Source organism: Girardinichthys multiradiatus, chromosome 12, assembly GCF_021462225.1.
Source record: "Girardinichthys multiradiatus isolate DD_20200921_A chromosome 12, DD_fGirMul_XY1, whole genome shotgun sequence".
Taxonomy (NCBI): Eukaryota; Metazoa; Chordata; class Actinopteri; order Cyprinodontiformes; family Goodeidae; genus Girardinichthys; species Girardinichthys multiradiatus.
The window spans coordinates 42,395,080-42,414,473 of NC_061805.1; the positions used below are offsets into that span (position 1 = coordinate 42,395,080).

General features: G+C 38.2%; 1 long non-coding RNA gene across 1 annotated transcript; it reads right to left on the reverse strand.

The window, feature by feature from the left end:
- Window positions 1–2,049: 2,049 nt before the first annotated feature.
- On the reverse strand, window positions 2,050–14,767 carry LOC124878626. Its single transcript, XR_007040832.1, has 3 exons — window positions 14,707–14,767; window positions 14,158–14,241; window positions 2,050–2,644 (listed from the first exon to the last, which is right to left on the reverse strand). It is a non-coding gene; the product is annotated as an uncharacterized LOC124878626 (long non-coding RNA).
- Window positions 14,768–19,394: the final 4,627 nt, after the last annotated feature.

The following is a 19,394-nucleotide window of genomic DNA, read 5'->3' on the forward strand; positions in this document are numbered from 1 at the left end:
AAACTTAGTGGCAGGACAGTGCAGCTTATTAATAACCAAAACATATTAATGCCTCTTAAACTATTTTCTGCTGCACAAAACAACAAGCACCCCAAATAAGGTACTGCAGCCCAACAGAGCATGAATGCATTGTGATTATATAATCCACTAACATTATCCACTTTTCCACTGTGCTGGGAGTCCCGGGATTTCAATACCTGGTATTATCTTTTTACTCGAGTAAAGGGAATTTGTGTGCTTTCTGTTTCCACTGGTCTGAAAGGCCGTGGAAAAGTTTTACCTTATCGCGTATCTGTTTTTGCTAGTGTGTGTTATGTTGAGCTCCGACAGTCTTGTGGCAATTTGGGGGTACATTATTCCGTGTCACCAACTCAAAGTCCAGCTGAATGTCTTCATCAGCAAAAACGCCCATAACAGCCCCTCATCGTCCATCCACCTATCATACACACATGGACAAAATTGTTGGTACACCTCGGTTAATGAAAGAAAAACCCACAATGGTTACAGAAATAACTTGAATCTGACAAAGGTAATAATGAATAGAAATTCTATCAAAATGAACAAATGAAAGTCAGACATTGCTTTTCAAACATGCTTCAACAGAATTATTAAAAAAAATAAACTCATGAAACAGGCCTGGACAAACATGATGGTACCCATGAAAATAATGTGACCAAAGGGACATATGAAATCAAGGTGTGTCCATTAATTAGGTGTCTACATTCTTGTAATCAGTCAGTGGGCCTATATATAGGGCTACAGGTAGTCACTGTGCTGTTTGGTGACATGGTGTATACCACACTCAACATGGACCAGGAGATTATAAATAAAATTATAGACAAGCATGTTAAAGGTAAAGGTTATAAGACCATCTCCAAGCAGCTTCATGTTCTTGTGACTACATTTGCACATATTATTCGGAAATGTATGATCCACAGGACTGTAGCCAACCTCCCTGGATGTGGCTGCAGGAGGAAAATTGATGACAAAACCAAGAGACGGATAATACGAACGGCAACAAAAGAGCCCAGAAAAACTTCTAAAGAGATTAAAGGTGAACTGAGCCAGACTGGAATTTGCCAAACTACATGTTGACAAGCCACAAAGCTTCTGGGAGAATGTCCTACGGACAGATGAGACGAAAATTTGACTTTTTGGCAAGGCACGTCAGCTCTATGTTCGCACACCGAAAAATGAAGCAAATGAAGAAAAGAACACTGTCCCTACTGTGAAACATGGAGGACGCTCTGTTATGTTCTGGGGCTGCTTTGCTGCATCTGGCACAGGGTGCCTTGAATCTGTGCAGGGTATAATGAAATCTCAAGACTATCAAGGGATTCTAGAGAGAAATGTGCTGCCCAGTGTCAGAAAGCTTGGTCTCAGTCACAGGTCATGGGTCTTTCAACAGGATAATGACCCAAAACACGCAGCTAAAAACACCCAAGAATGGCTAAGAAGAAAACATTGGACTATTCTGAAGTGGCCTTCTATGAGCCCTGACCTAAATCCTATTGAGCATCTTTGGAAGGAGCTGAAACATGCTGTCTGAAACATAACCCCGCCCCTCAACTATCCCGAGGTGATTTGGAAGTCGCAGTCCAGGACATTTTATGGAAAGTGTGGACCCAGGAACTTACTCAGGTGAAATTGTATCTAAATGCACGGGGAATTTGAAAACGGGGGCCTATTCATTGCTGGCCAAGCAGCAATGAATAGCTATATTGATATATTGATATAACGCATAGAAATATTGCAATGAAGATAAATTTGTGATATATTGTGCAGCCCTAAATCAGATGGTCATTAAATCTAAAAATGGTTTTCTTTGGTGTTTTTAGTAGTGGTTTTGTATTATAAACTTAGAAAACTCAAAATAAAAGAAAAAGCCAGAAAAGTAAACTTGATATATTCAGCTCAAATGATTCATAAATATAAATTGCAGACTGTCTTTTAACTGGGATGCACGTGTTTCATTTGTAAATCAGTAAAAAGGTGATATATGGTCATTTTAGGAAACCATAACATAAAAATGAGTCATAAAAAACATACTCAAAGATTATTTTTTATTATTAGGACAGAGTCATGATCCACACCTGTTTGTATTTCTGCTAACTGCATCCATCTGTTTTTCCTGTAGTTCCTTTCATCTCATTTGTATTTAAATTCCTGTTTTCTGTCCCTTCGTTGTCGGGTCATCTTTTGTCATCGCTGTTGTTGTCGCTGTTGCTGTCTCCCTGGTTGCTGTGTTTCCACCGTTTCAGCAATCCCTGTGCTGAGCTGAGGCAGTTGGGAGACTGGCTCAGTTCAATCACTAATGAGCATCAGTGGCTGTGACCCTGTCTCCTCTGCTAAATAAAACCCTTACAGTCCGAACCCATCCTCGCCTCACTCCGACCAGCTTTCAGCAATTAGTGAAAGGGCCGAACATAGCTGTGATGAAAGTCCGGGAGCATGTGTGGCCCTCGCTGCCGTCAGTCCGACTATGTCAGAACCAGGCGCCTAGTTGTTCTCGACCGGGGCCATCCGTGCACAGTGAGATCCTTTATACTGAGAGGAGAGCAGACACAGAAGGAGGAGATGACAAGTTCACCCAAATCAGGAGGTCTTCCGCCCTGCAGAGGCCCTCACTGTTATCTGGGCCTGTCTGGGGTTAGAGGGGAGAGCAACAAACATTATACTAAATGGGAAGTTTTCAGACATTTAAGGTGGAGAACATGTTAACAAGTTTATGTCTTGACCACTGTAAAATGCACAAATAAAATCAAATACTGACTATAAAAGGTTAAGTCTGTGAAAACCAGTTTAGTCTGTAGCTGATAAGAACAAAGCATCACCACCAATAAACCTGCAGTATCCTGGTTTCTCTGCCTAGTGTCATTTAAATTACTGTCAATGATGGAAAACCAGTGTGTGAGCGTTAATGAAAGAAGTTGTTCTAGCTTAGAATCAAAAGACTCAGACTCTGCCTCAGAGGAATTTAAGAAACATTCAAAAAATAAAACCTGTTTCTGTGTGAAATTGTTTTGCAAATAAAAATCTTAAAGGTGGAGCATGCATTTGTATCAAGACCACTTGAGTCCATACTTTATGTGACCATCTCTGCTGCAGTTACAGCTGCATGTCTTTTGTGATATATCCCAACTTTGCACATTTTGAGACTAAAAGTTTTGACAGGTTTTCTTAAAATAGCTCAATCTCAAATTAGCTTTACACAGAGACTATGAGTGGATCATGTCCAGCACAGAAACATGCTTTGATCTAAACAATTTCCTTACACCTGGCACTATGTTTAGAGCCACAGACATGTTGGAAGGTGAATCTGGATTTTATTTAGGAGGGTATCAGAAACAAAAGGCAGAAATCAAATGCAAACAGCAACTTTCAGATTTTTATTTGTAAATTTCTTTACCCCTTGGCTACATAATTATCCCCTGCTTTATGTTGACTTTTAACATAAAATCTCAATAAAATACATTGAAGGAAAAAGTCCTAGATAAATGAAATGTTTTGCAAGCTATTGCATATTTAAAAGTGTTCCACCTGCTTCAGATTCTATTACAGAGGTAGTATGATAGATTACGTCATATGAATCATGTTCAAATGCAAATTTTCCTATGCTCATACACACTGAATCTATCGCAGGGAAACTAATCAGTTAACCCAACATACACGTTTTCTGGACTTTGGGAGGAGGGATGGTGAAAACCCACGCATGCACAGGGTAAACATGATAACGTCATGCAGAATGGTTCTGGTTAAGATTCGAACTCAGGACATTCTTACTGCCAGGCATTAGTGCTAACAACAGTATGCATTAATTTTGAAAATCATAAGTGATTGGGACAATTAAATCCTTTTGAGCTTTCCTTCTTCAGTTGAGTGGCATCAAATGGGCAATAAGAACTTTGTTTGCTTGCTGCTGCTTCGAAATATTTTTCGTTTGTTGCTAAACTGACACGTAACAACCAAAACTTTACACATCTGAAGTATTTAATGAAATTCAGTTATGCAAAGTCATTAGGCGTTGGGGCAGTTGAAAGGAAAATCATGAAAATGAAACCATCTGCTAGATTTGATCATCAGCTGTCTTGTGTTGCAGCCAACAGTAGATCACGTACAAAATCCGAGCCTCTTTCAAGTACCACAAAAAGCAGTAGTATAATTTTCTTATGCAGGGTGTTTCACAAACATTACTCCACAAAATAATTCTCACAAACCATGTGTACAGAGAGAAAAAAAGTTATGTGGGTTGGTTGGTTGGTAAACAATAGTCGAAACCCTCAGGTCTTTTTCTGTTATGCTGCAGGAATCACAAAAGGGAAACAGGCTGGGAAGAAACAGGATGGCAGGTGTCACCTCTGAGTACCTGGGCGGGAAGCAAGAAACGTTAACGCCTGCCCTGATGCAGGCAGCCAGAAAAAAAAAAACTCACGCAGCGTCAGCATTTACAAAACAACTGCAAACAGAGCGGGAATGTTCTCAGCGGATGCAGTGTGGGAAACTGATGTCAGGCTTGATAGGAGTTTCTGCAACTCCTGGAGATGTGAAAATATGTGTCAACTATAATCAGTTATTGCACTGATTGACCAATAAAACATTACACTGTTGTACAGGAGTAACTACATCATAATTGTGTGGCAAAAACTGTTTGTTGACTGGACAATCTCTTTACAACAACAGAGTGTTGACTGTTGTGATTTGGTGTTCCATATATTACATCATCACTTTATGTAAAGTATGGTAGTGTAGATCCTAGTTTAAAGGTTTGCCTCCAAAGGCTTTCAGAGAGTCAGAAAAGTCCTGCCAACCACCTTTAAAAACAGCTTAAAGACCATCCATTCATTTTCTATACTTGGTTCTTCTGTACAGGGTCGCGGGGGAGCTGGTGTCTATCTCCATTAGTCTACAGGAGAGAGCTGTGGTACACCCTGGAAAGTTTGTCAGGCCATCGCAGCGTAACGCAGAGACACACAGGACAAACAACCATGCACACACCCATTCGTAAGGGTTTTTATAGATGGCAATTAACCTAACAGTAATGTTTTTGGACTGTGGTAGGAAGCCAGGGTACCCGGAGAGAACCAATGCATGCACGAGGAGAACATGAAAACTCCATGCAGAAAGACCCCTGGCTAGGAGTCAAACCCAGGACCTTCTTCCAGCAAGGCTGTGCCTCTATGCATCCTGCTTAAAGACTTGCTGATTTGTTGGTTTTCTGGGACTTAAATAGAATGAAAAAGTACCTTTTAAGATATATTGTCTCTTGGAAAGTTAACTCTGATCTCATATCATCCAGCTTCTTTACAGTGCAGTATTTTTGGTCCAAATGTACAAATCAGTGGTAGCCAAGGTTAGCTCTAAGTTAATCTAGCATTAATCTAGGTTGCTTTGTTTACACAAAACAAAAAGAAATCCAGCTAGAAGAATAATCATTTGTCTTTTTGGTTAAGCAAGGTGAAAAATAAACCAGACATGACAAACTGAACTTTGTGATTTATTTGTGCCATCCTGAAGTGAATGGCAACTGATGAATTTCATTGAAACAGGCAGTTTGTGTTTGTGTGCCTGTAAGGGTGTCAGAACATGTAAGGTATTCTGTGCAAAAATAAAAGCTGTTTGTTGAAAGAAACTAAAAGATACAAAAAGTGAGAGCAGACTGAGCTCATGGCAGCTGAATCTGAAGGATTTCATAAACAACTTGTCGGAATGTCTTTAGAAATAGGTTTACCTTGCAACAGACAGCTGTCATTTTATTATTACAAAGGTCCAAGTGAAGGTTTTGAAACACCAACTAGAGGATCTTAGATTGTGAGGTGAACTCCAGAAATCAAAATTAAATTTAAAACATGATTTTGGGCAGAAAGGTATATAACCCCTGATCTAATTTGTGCATGAACATGTAAGAAAAAAGACGCCACACTTTCTACATGTTTGTCACTCAATGCTCTTAGGTTTATTTTTATTTTTTTCTCTTCTGTGAGATCCAGTTTTGTTCTACAGAATATCACACTATGTTCTTACTCCATTTTCTTACATAGCTTATTTCTTGTCTGCTTTGAGTGGAGGATCTTACTGTCATTGGTGGTGTTGGCGTTGTCTTCTTATGTCTGCTTCTGAAGTCACTGATTTAATGTTTTTTTCTGATGTGAGATGGAGCCACATGTCACTGGGTCACTGCTGGGTTATAAACTATAATCACTGTGAGAAAGTGTTGACTGGCAGCTGGAGGGACAATAGCTAGATGGGCTGCAGGCTGCAGACTGAATAATAAGATTTATACAGAGATTATGATTATCAGCCCTTTTGTGAGATGGATGGATGGATGGATGGATGGATGGATGGATGGATGGATGGATGGATGGATGGATGGATGGATGGATGGATGGATGGATGGATAAATGGTTGGATTAACAAAGAGATCTGATCTACCTCTGCTCATCCACCTTGTCTTGTACAAAGTCTACATTAACCTTCAGTTTCAGCTTTTATTTAGTAATGACCTCTAAAGTTCATTGTTAGAGAACTACAGCAAGGAGTGCCATCTTGGGGTGACCAAGCGATTTACATGGCAACTGGTTGCTTCAGAGTCATTTTCTGTCCTACCATCACAAACAAGTGTAGAGTTTGTCCATCTCTACTGGGACTATGCCTGGAACCGTGTGCCTCAGTCAAATGGGACAAAACAGCTTTTTGGCAACAAAGACAACAAAGTATGCATCTGTTAACTGTAAGAATGATGGAGGATCTGTCATGCTGTCGGCCCATTTCTCTTCCAAAGGCCATGTGAACCTTGTCAAAGTGCATAGCATTATAAAATATTTGAAATGCAGGTGATTTATTTAACAAATTCTGTTGAGCTCTACCTGCACAACTAAAATAAACCCTCATTTTCTCTTTCAACAGGATAACGATTTAAAACATATGGCCAGAATCGAAGTTCTTCCATAGTCATCTCAGTCCCCAGACATAAATCCTAGCTGTGGGGTCGTGCCTTACATTTCAGGGAGTAAATACTGATGCGACAAAGGAGAGTTTCAAAATTAAGAAATGCAGGAGGTAAAGGATGAGAACTCTCAAACTGAGGCAATGTTGGAAAAATACTTAACACTTCACAATGATGCATTGTTCTGAGTAGTAATTACTCAGTTGAAAAGTAATCTCTGTTTCACAGCTATTAGCCATCATAAGGTGAAATAAAACTCCTCTTTTCTCCTTAATGCTCACACAGCAGATGTTTAAGGATAAACACCACCTGTTTGTATACCCTGTTAGAAAATAAATTTCCCACCATTGTGAGATTGACTTGTTCATGAGAGCCTGTAAGTGAAACTCAGACTGTTTGCAGATTATTGTTTGGTTTTTTTTACCTTTGTTTTCACCTACCTGATAACCCAGTCAGCCGTGCACTACATGGAAGCCTCAAATAGCTGTTTTCTTTTTGAGAGCAGGATTATGTATGCCAATAAACAGCTACCTAGTCTGTAATTTACTTAATAATCTGTCAAATCTCTGGGAGGTGAAAGGGGAAATTCTGAACAAAAGTCAGCCATATCTTTGATCATGTGGACCTATTTGGGAGAACGCAAAAACAAGAAGCTAAGAGCCTTAATTGCAAAAAGCAAACACTGACTTCCTGAAGAATGTGTACGTGCTACATGGGAAAAGGAGTGCAGTGGGGGATTCTGTCATCTACAAAAGGATGAGAAGGCGCTCCCTGTTTTTACACGCCGATGGTGCTTATAATCACATTATAGGTTTTACATCATGATTGAAGTGGAAGGAAGAATTTATTTGTCAAGCTAATTTCGAAAGTTTAAAAAGTAACTTGCTCTGGCTCTGACAAGAACAGCTTGAAACACCTTTGAGTTTAATATATATATATATACAGTATATATATATATATATACTGTATATATATATATATATATATATATATATATATATATATATATATACTACGGGTCAAAAGTTTTAGAACGCCTTTTTCAATTTTTCACAAACTGAAATTATAGATTCTCACCAGACATAACAAACCGGTGAAAGGCGCACATGTAAATTATGTGGTAAACAAAAAGTGTAAAATAACTCTAAACATTTTTATATTTTATATTTTTACAAAATAGACCCCCTTTGCTTTCATGACTGCTTTGGTCTCTTGGCGTTCTCTCCATGAGCTTCATGAGGTGGTCACCTGAAATAGTTTTCCAAAGAGTCTTGAAAGAACTTCCCAGAGATTCATTGAGAGGCACCTAAAGGATAATATTTCAGTCATCACAGCAAAGGGTGTTACTTTAAGGAGTCTAAAATATAACACATTAAAAGTTATTTTACAATTTTTTGTTTGCTACGTAATTGCATATGTGTTGATGCCTTCATTGAGAATCTACGTACAATTTAATTGGTCATAAACATAAAGAAAAGAAAACCATAAAATGAGAAAGGCGTTCTAAAACTTATATAATTTTTCCCCGTGGGTGGCTCAGGTCTTAGCACTGTAGCCTCACAGCAAGACGGGTCCTGGGTTTAAATCTTGCCCAGGGAGTTTTTGTGTGCAGTTCGCTTCTTTTCATTAAAAAGCTATTTTCCAAGTTTGTTTTTGTTTTTTTTATCTACATTTCTTTTTGAATTCATTGTTAAAATCTGTACCACTTCTTTTAAATATGATACTGGTTAAATGTCTAATCGGATGTTTTCCCCATGCTAATGCTTTAACTACACTTTCTGTGCCTAAAATGTGGGTATGAAAAGTTTGTTTCACATTCAGACTGCAAATGATTTATAGTTACACAAACCTCTTAATTTTGACTTCATCTCCAGACTCTTCTGCCCACTTCAGCTACCCAGCTGGCTTTCATGATTTAGCGAAAATGAACCTTGAGTTAAGCATATTTTTTTATTTTCCAAAATAATAAGCTGACTTCTCAAAATAATTCATCTTTTTCTGATCTTCCCATCTCTTTTCTTTATATTAAAACCCCCTTTATGGTGACTAGGGTCATTGTTCAAATCTGTACATGCTCTATCTCTTAGATGCCATCAAAGAAGTCCACATTTAGTTATATAATGTTTCTTTCTCCATCAAAAGCACTAAAATCTCCTTTTGATTGGCTGATCAGTCTCTCATGATGACTGCCTTCCTTCCAAACAGCTGTCTTGTGTTCAAAGAGACACAGACAGAACTCTCAGGGTACTTTTGTTTATGAATGAAGCCAGACCCGACCCATAGCTATTGTAGCTAGTTAAGCTATTGTAAGACTCTTTTTTTTGTTTATTTACATGTTATATGTGTGTTTGAACATTGAATATCTTTTTCCAACGATAAGGAGCCTCCAGACATTCGAAACCCATAGTGAGAGGAGACCAGCCTGCAGTTTTAGAGAGACCTCTGGAAAACCGAAGCCCTGTTAGAGCAGAAAAGTGAACAGGTTCTCCAGGCAAAAGGAAGAGGCTAAGCTAATGGAACCACAAGACCAGCTGTCCAAGTTGGTTCCAGCAAAATAAACATCACCATTTGACTAGTAGGGTATTCAATCAACTTTGGCGCCTGGTGGCCAAGGTTCTGAACAGATTATGCTAGCAACCACAAAACATAGGGTGTCCCTTTTTTCCTTCCTCCCTTTCCCCTTCCCTCTTGGATTAAAGTGATCTTAACACCCCAAATAAAATTCAAAATAATTTTCCATTTTTTCTTCTGACAGATCAAGAGTCGTTTGATAGCCCATTCACTGATTAACCCTTTCTCAAAAAGCTGTGTGTAAAATTAAGTTTGTTTGTAAGCTCTTTAGCCTTGTTTTGCTGATTTATAGAAGACTTGATTCTTGTTTTTTTTTTTAGTTCATGTTAGCATCGATTTTTCCTCAGCATAGACTTTTCCTTTCGATTAAAGTTACTATTTTCCATGTCGGTTTCTTCCCTTTAAAAATATTAATCCTGAGATAATACATAAATCTCCTCTTTTAAATGTCAATTGCTAACTCAAAGCAGAGTCAAGTGATTTATCTTTCAGAGGGGTATTGATAGATTATTAGACTAATGATTTATTTATCTACTTTAATATAGTTTAATACAGCTCATCAGTTCTGGGTTTCCAGTCAGTGTCGATATGGTTGTTGGTAAGATCACAGGATGATTTAAAGACTTCAGCTGTGCTTCTTACCCACTTCAGGTTGCTTGTTTGGAGCATATGAATAATAACGTCCAATATGTTTGGAAAATGGTAATGGTGGTCTAAATGCATTGAAATATATTAAGGATTGAAAAGGTGCCTATGTGCAGTGGCAACTGGTCTTATACCCTCGAACACTCGAACCTTTCATTCAACCAAGAAGAGAAATATCATTGTCTCTGTTGAGAAATGTGTACAGTTTTCTGAGACTCACAGGCGTTTTTTATTCATGTTCCTCCTGGTTTCCTTTGTCTTTGTGTGGCACCGGGTCTTGAGCTCCCACACTGTTCACAGCTACAAACAAAGGTGCTCTAATCCTCACTCTTCTTTCTCACCCATGAGCTGCAATTATGCGATTAGTGTTGCAAACAAACAATGCACACACACAGATTATTGGGGCTTGCAGTAATATAGTCCTAACCCTGAGAAGACATTGAGGCTTTGGATTAAAAAATAAAACTCTCTGAGCATCAAAATCTCATGTAACCAGTTATTTTACAGCAAATGTTTGCCTTAAAAAGCTGTACAGTGGGAAAAAGATGAACACATTTGTTTGTATTTTGCAGAAAAATGTCCCTTGGGAGAGAAAGGAAGAAAGTCTCCCTAAGCCCGGGCGTTGATCTTGAACTGGTTAAATCTATATCAGCTTGTAAGCTGCGTAGGGCCGGTTTTATTCCCATGACCATTTATATTTACCCACAATCCCACAGGGTTTCTGAGTGAGTCTGTCCCAGTTGGAGGGTGATACATAAAGTCCTCATCACCACTGCCCTTCAGTGTAAATTAGTAAATATTACATTAGATACTCTATATTGCTAAAAGTATTTACTTGCTTGCCTTCACACACAAACGTACTTGAGTGACATACAATCCTTAATCCACAGTGTTTAATATGATTTTGGCACAACATTTGCAGCTCTAACTGCATTAATTCTTCAGGGAAGACCTTCCACAAGGTTAAGGAGTGTGTTTATGGGATTTTATTATTTTTACAATTCTATCAGAAGGCCTTTCGTGAGGTCAGACATTAATCTTGGACAAGAAGGCCTGGCTTGAAGTCTCTTCTCAAATTCAAATAGGCCACCTCTCCCTACTATGTGCCATCAACATCCCTGGTCTGTGATGTTTTTTGTGACCTATCCTTTCCACTTTCTTAAAAAAATGAACTGTGAAATATTTAGCAGCGTAGAAAATTTGGCAATTGTACTTGTTGCAGGAGTGGGATGCTATTATGGTCCCTGGAACCTGCTGGAATTCACTGAGCTCGTGAGAGGAACCCCTTCATTTACAAATGTGTGTAGAAGTAGTCTGCATGCCTACTAGGTTCTGGGGTTTGTACACCTGTGTTCTTGGAAGAGACTGGAACACCAGAAATCATTGTTTTGGAGGGATTATCCAATACTTTAGACAATATATTGTATATTTCACAGAGTGGACAACAGAAACTGCTTTATAATAATACCGCAGATATTAAGCTAGAAAAAATTTAAAAAAGGTTGATTAGAAAATAGGTATAAAAACATGATTAGATTGTCTGGCATTATCACATGGTTAAAATAAAAATGATTCTATGCTCATATGTGTAATTTAGAAATTAAATAAGCCAAACCCTGCGTAATTTTAAATGTCAGTATCCAAAAACAGAACAGCTCTTTCACACATCATACATCAGTTTTTAGAAAAATGCCGTTTTTGCCTCGTTGTTGATCAGTGATGCTTAGTATTGGCTTCATGTGTTTTCATTATGTTCCTTTTGAATTGATGTATTAGCACACATGTGGGTATTTATTTCAAGAGTAGGCTCACTTTACAAAACCTCCACAGATTTATCTATTTTCACCCTCCAAAAAGCCAGAAAGTCTTGTCATTTTTTAAAATATGGTGACTTTCTGAGTGTCTTCCGAAATTTGACTTTTCACTAAGATTCCAATGTTTTTTCTTTTGAACATGACAGCAAATTTCTTAAGTATTTACTTAAAAGACATCGAGAAGGAAAAGGACAAAAGATGTATCCCATATAAAAAATTTGTAAATATGATACAGGCCTACATACAGTGGCTTGTAAAAGTATTTATACCCCTTGAACCTTTCAATGTATTGTCACAATACAACCACAAACATAAATATATTTTATTTGAATTTTATGTGAAAGACCAAAACAAAGTGATATACAATTGTGAAGTGAAACAAAAATAATACATGATTTGAAACATTCTTTACAAATAAAAAAACTGAAAGTGTGGTTTGCAAAAGCATTCAGCTCCTTTAGTCTGAGTGCAGCCAATTGCCTTCAGAAGTTGCCTGATGATTGCTAATGACTAAATAGAGTCCACCTGTGTGTAATCTAATCTCAGTACAAATACAGCTGCTCTGTGACGGTCTCAGAGGTTGGTTAAGAGAATATTGGGGAGCAAACAGCTTCATGAAGTCCAAGGGACAAACCGGGCAGGTCAGGGATAAAGTTGTGGAGAAGTTTAAAGCAGGCTTAGGCAACTCACGGAGCACTGTTCAATCCATCATCAGTGTGGTCTTTATGGAAGAGTGGCAAGAAGAAAGCCATTGTTAAAAGAAAACCATAAGAAGTCCTGTTTGCAGTTTGCCAGAAGCCATGTTGGGGACACAGCAAACATGTGGAAGATGTTGCTTTGGTCAGACGAGATCAAAATTTAACTTCTTAGCGAAAATGCAAAACGCTATGTGTGGTGGAGAACTAACATTGCACATCACTCTGGACACACCATCCCCACTGTCAAATATTATGGTTGCAGCATCGTGCTCTGGGGGTGCTTCTTTTCATCAGGGACAGGGAAGGTGGTCAGAGTTGATGGGAAGATGGATGGAGCCAAAAACAGGGCAATCTTGGTAGAAACGTGTTGGAGTCTGTAAAAGACTTGAAAATGGGGTGTAGGTTCACCTTCCAGCAGGACAACGACCTTAAACATAAAGCCAGGGCAACAATGGAATGGTTTAAACAAAACATATTAACATGTTAGAATGGCCCAGTCAAAGTCCAGACCTAAACCCAATCGAGAATCTGTAGCAAGATCTGAACACTGCTGTTCACAAATGCTCTCCATCAAATCTGACTGAACTTAAGCTGTTTTGCAAAGAAGAATAGGCAAAAATTTCAGTCACTGGATGTTCAAGCTGGTAGAGACATATCGTAAAAGACTTGTAGCGGTAATTGCAGCAAAAGGTGGTTCCACAAAGTATTGACTCATGGGAGCTGAATAATTTTGCACAATGCCCTTTTTAGTTTTTTATTAGTAAAAAAAAAAGAAATGATGTATAATTTTCTTTCCACTTCACAATTGTTTAGTACTTTGTGTTGGTCTTTCACATAAAATTCCAATAGAATATATTTATGTTTGTGGTTATAATGTGACAATATGTGGAAACGTTCAAGGGATATGAATACTTTTACAAGCCACTAATCTTCTTTAGCAAGCTTAGAGAAACCACAGACTTTTTTGTAGCAATCAAAAAGCTGTTCAAACACCCATTTGGGTTTCAGTATAAGCCACCTGACCCAAAATCTCTCCCTTTGATGAAAGAAACTCAGTTAGAACAATTAGGAACCACTTCAGGAACCAAGGCACACAGCTATGATGAACTGGAAGATGCTGAAACACCAGAGTCTATATGTACAGTAAAGCTAGTTTTAAAATGTGATGGACTTTAGGGTTGCTGACCAAGAAGCATGACCCTGCTCTAAATGGACTCCTTCAAGCTTAAAAGAATAATACAGCAGCCACTATGAACAATATGAACAACAAATTCAACCTCACTGTAAATCTCACTGTAAATGAATCTTGGAGTCAGTTGGATATTCGAACAGGTCCAGTGATCCCAAACACACATTTAAAATGGTTTTGGAATAGAGAAAGCAGGCTAACATTCAGCTGGAAAGCCCCTTGCATTTCCTAGTAAAAATATGTTGACTGTAAATAAAAGCGGGGTCTGTGTCAGGAAATCAACTAATTGAAACCAACCTTATTGATTCTGCCAAGAGAAGTGGTCGAATTATCCCAGAAAGCTGTGATGGCTGTAAACACTGCTGATGGAGCTGCAACTTGCTGAGATAAAAATGTTATTGGTATGTCTGTATTACCTGTACGCATAATTTGGACTCTGTGTGGATTAGAGACTTTTCACTATAAGTTCAAACGTTGGCACCCAATTTTTGTTTTTAAAATCATTGTTTTTAAATACGTATCACAGGCATTGTATAACAAATTTAAAAACAAAAGAATCAGGTGGAGTTATCTCATTGATATTTTGATTTCCTACAGTGGTTAACTTATCTGTCTTAATCACTCTTATAGGTTGCAAAGGACTACTTGCGAGATTCTTACTGAATCCAGATTCAAATTGAACCTAAAATGCCAGTGTGGTAAACCAAGGAATTTGTTTAATGTTGCCTATTTTTGTGTCTCTCTTCAAATTTTCTGTCTCCTCTCAACCGCAAATATTTGATCAATTCTAGCCCTGACTTGGTACAAAGATCCATACTAAGATTTCCAAAGAAGCAGGTTTCTCACGTTCTACTTTTGCCGCTTGTTTGCTCCATTTCCTCTGTCTATTTAATGCCTCAAAAGTGCATCCAGGACGAAGGCTGGGCTCCTGTAACGACATTGATAGAAAAATGGAAACTGCCATAACCAGAATGAAATGGGCTGTGACTGGGGGAAAGTGACACACCTAGCATTAAAAGTTAGGAGGTGGTTCTTGTACTGCAGGAAGTGAGTCAGTGTAGGAGAATATGATGTCGTTTGGTGACTTCATTGTGTAAATGTTGGCATCACTGAATGTGCTTTTAACTGTCCGATGTAACTCACTTCCATGCTCCCTTCTAAGCAAGGGAACTCAATGAGGCCAGCAGTAATCAAGACTGTATTTTTGCAGATATTTTCAGAAAAGGCTTATTAATGGCAAATGTTTGGCCAGACAAAGAATTGGATGTGAATTGTACTGTCAATGCATCTGCTGCCTGTTTTTCATATTTAACAAGAAGAACAGTGAGTAATAATTGTTTCAAACTTGGGAAAATGCCCTTTGGATCTCTGACACATGAAAGCTGGCTGTGTGAGTGAAATAATCCTGGGGAGAAGGAAGAAAGCAGAGAAAAGTAAAGTAGATCAAAATGGCAGAAGCAGAAACAAAGGACAAAACAGAATATTGAAGAGACGGAGTGCGAATGATGGAGGAAGCAGTGGAGGCAAAGTGGGATTATGCTCCCTTGGGAAAATCCACACAAGGGAAAGGCCACATACTTCCCAAACTCCTTCACACACTGCAATTCTGTCCTAATGTTGTCTAATGTTTTCTTTTCTTTTCTTATGTTGGGAAACCAACATTTTAAGTAACACTTAATCCCCCTGGGATGCCTTTTCATCCTAAAAACACAGCTTCTGATATTACTTTTTCCATTAATCTACAAGGTCCTCCCAAAATAGGATTTTCACATAATGCCTGATACTTCACACAATGCAAACAATAGGATGTTTTCACAGCAGACAGAGCACAGAAAGTTAACACAGGGTGGTATGCAGAAATAGTGATAGCTTTATACTGTAATTATCTAATATTTAGGGAACAACGGGATGGGGTTCCTTGCCTGTAACAGTATATTGGACTAATCAGCAATAAGATAAATGCATTATTTGTAGAAATAAATCTTTGATGTGAAGCTCTGAACTGATTCTTGTGTCAAATGTTTTTGTAGTTTCTAGAGAGGGCTCCTGGATATAAAATAAACTGATCTTCCCAGTGAGCTTTTTTTGTTTTCCATCTCTAAATCTGCAGACAAGTCCACAGAAATAAATGATCCAAATATGTTTTTTTTTTTGCATTCATATCCAACCCCTTTATTTTAACACCCTAAATCAAATCCAAGCAACCAATTGCTTTCAGAGGCCATAATTAGTAAATATAACCATATGAGTGTTACTTAATCTCAGTAAAGATACAAATGTACTGGTGAGGCCTCAGAGGTTTGATAAAGATAATTAAACAAAAACCAAAAACACAACAGACAGGTCCACAGCTCAGATGAGTGTCATGCACACCACAAATCTGATGTCCTTTGTTAATCATATAGTTATTGCACTTAACCATGTTCAGAGGGATATACTCTTGTTTGGTGCGCCATGGCACTTTGACCAATGAGTGATTCCAACATAAAAAGACTCCAGCATTCAAGAAATGAGCCAGTTTTGGATCTCTCTGGTCCTGTTAGATGTTTGGAGTATTTTACTTCTAATGCATAAAAACATGACTTTCCCAGGCTGTTCGTCTGCTTTTTAGGCCTGCCACTTCTTCTTTTGCCCACTTGTCCATTTTTTTCATTATAAATAACAATAACTGTACAACATGCTGTCATAATGGACACAAGAACTGGATAAAAAAGAAGTGACATAAAATAACCAAAATCTAAAAAAAATAAAACACTGAAAAACTTTCAGCAACACAATTTAGTGGCTTCATTAAGGAGAAAAAATATAGGTAAGCAAATAAGCTCTGAGCCAGTTTTCAAGTCTATAGAATGAAAGAAAGCACATACAGTTAGTCACAGTTAAAGCCAACACCTATGTCTAGGAGAGAGACAGGATTAAACACTGAAAGACAGGACCAAGTGTATGATCTGTAGAAGGGGAACATGAAGTTGTTGGCAGCAGCAGCTCAGTTAATGCCCCCCCCAGGAAAGTGTCACAACTAAACACAGATCCATGCCAGGTGTTGCTTCTAGGAAGTGAAACAAACAGAGAGAGAATATCAAGTTAAAAGTTGAAATAACAGAAAATAATACTAAATTGGAGCGTAGTAGGAGAATGTAGGAGAGTGAAGAAAGGTTATCATTATCCAACATCCTAAGTAGACATGGGTGTCTGCCTCACAGACTTAAACTGTGAGCTGGTTCCACAGGAGAGGAGCCTGATATCTTAATGATCTGCCTCTCATTCTACTTCCAGAGACTCTAAAAGCCACCAGTAGCCCAGCAGCCTGAGAATGCAGTACTCTGTTAAGAACATATGGAACAATCAGATCTCTGATGTATGAAAGAGTTTGATTATTAAGGGCTTTATATGTGAGATGGAGAATTCTAATTTCTATTCTGGACAATGTCCTGTTTTCATTTGCGCAGAAAAATGTAAGAATTGGGACAATAATGTACTAATTCCTATTCTAATTCTTGATTTATTAATGACAAAATATTAGTGCTCTCATATTGGAGAAAAAAAAAGAGTTACTATCACAGACAAAAGTTTGAGTTGAGGGACAAAGAGTTTCAACAGCGGGGGTAAAATGGAGCTGGGGCAACAAAACACTGGCAAAACTTTGTCTTTGGGACTCTAATTCAACCCCACTCTGTAAACAAAGGGAGGAAGTGGCGCTGTGTGACTGGTTTGCAGTGACTTCCTGTTTGTGATTATGTGTCCAAAAACAGAACCAGGGACTCTGGACCTCCCACGACTCTCCACTCGAGGCCAGGCAGCCACTGACCCACTGTGTCTGGCTGTCCGCACATTGTGCTCGGTAACCGGGGCACCACAATACTGGGAAGCAGCTGCAGCAAACAGTAACGTGGCAAATGTATGTTGTTGCATGGTATTCAGAAACCAGAGTAACTAGTTTTATGTACATTAACAAAAGAGGCCATTCTAAATGGCATTTTAACATCCTGGCTCAGTCAGTGTGGCTGTTTTATTGTGCTCTTGTTGGATAGAAGACTTTGAGTAGCGTGATTTAGTTTTGTCAGTTGACTTGGTTTCACTTGTACAGCACTTGTCATACATAATGTTAGAGAAAAACTCAAAAATGCAAGGAAAGAAAGGATTAACTCCCACCTACAAGTGAATTAATTGTTTTCAAATGAATAAATTCAACCATTAAATGAAGATATGACTAAACAATGAAAAGGGACAGACAAACTGAGGAAACAGCTGTATTTGTAGGAAGGATAGCTAGCTAACTAACTAATTAACTTACTAACTAAAAACAGAAAACAAGCAGGTATTGACAATGGATGGGTTGATAATTTGTTTTGTATACACAAACTGTGGGAAAAGCCACATAAAAACAGTCAGTAATTATTGTAAGACTGTTTGTCTTCCATACTATAGAAGGTCAGGGCTGACCTGGTGAAATCCAGCCAGTTAATTTGAGTTTTTCCAAACTTTCCCAACAAAACCCATTTGCTTCCAGACTATCTGCTTCCCATAACCTTGCGACTACAGGAAAACAGGAGCCAGGGACCCTCGCCTGTATTTCCTCACATTGGGAAGCATAATTTACAATTCAGCTTTAAAGTCGTTATCAGTCACTAATAAGAACAATACAGCAACACCAGGATACATTAATCCCCTTTTGAAACACTAAGGAAATAATACAACTGCAATACAATGGCCAATTTTCCTTTCCTCAGCTATGTTTTGGGCACCATGCTTATAGGAACTGTCTGTCCTGGATGTGAGGTGGGTTTTGTTAAAGGTATGGCCCTGAACATGACAGGTTTGTTTAGTGGGAAAGAGGAAACTGAAAAAATAAGTTGATCATGTATTTTTTTTACGTTTCTCAAGGTTTTATTTAATTTTTTTTTAGGTAATCTGGCAAAGAGGAAAAGAAAATGTATTCTGCTTTATCACTTTGCACAACATTGCTTCCAGACAAATTTCATGATTTAAAAATCTTTGTTGCACGATGAAGGTTAAAACATGTTAATAGCCTTGCATTAGAAACATTTATGAGTAAAACATTTCCTGAAAGGATTCACCCCTGAAGAGTTTTAAAGGCTTTTGGTTATTGAATCACCACCAGTAAAACACACCACACCAATAATGTCTTTTACCTCATATTTAAGTGCATTGAGCCCAACAAAACAAAAGCAGTCAGATCTAAGGAGTGAAAATCCCTCAGGGATTGGGAAGTGGTGAAGGTTACTCATTTTTTCCAGTCTTAGACTTTTTCACAGGCCAATAAAACTGTGAGTGGTACCAGGACTGTACATTAGAAAAGCTTGATTCAAGTAATTTTATGGAAAATAAACAAACCCACAACACTCCCAATTGGACTATGAACCCTTTGGGATTCTCATAGAACGCTGATGACAAGGACCTAATGATTGACTTTATGCAGTGGATTGCAGTATTCATCCTCCTTTAGATTATCTTTGTTTTGTTGTTTCAAAGGATTTTTGGGGTAGCATTTTTAAGTTTACAAAACTTACTAC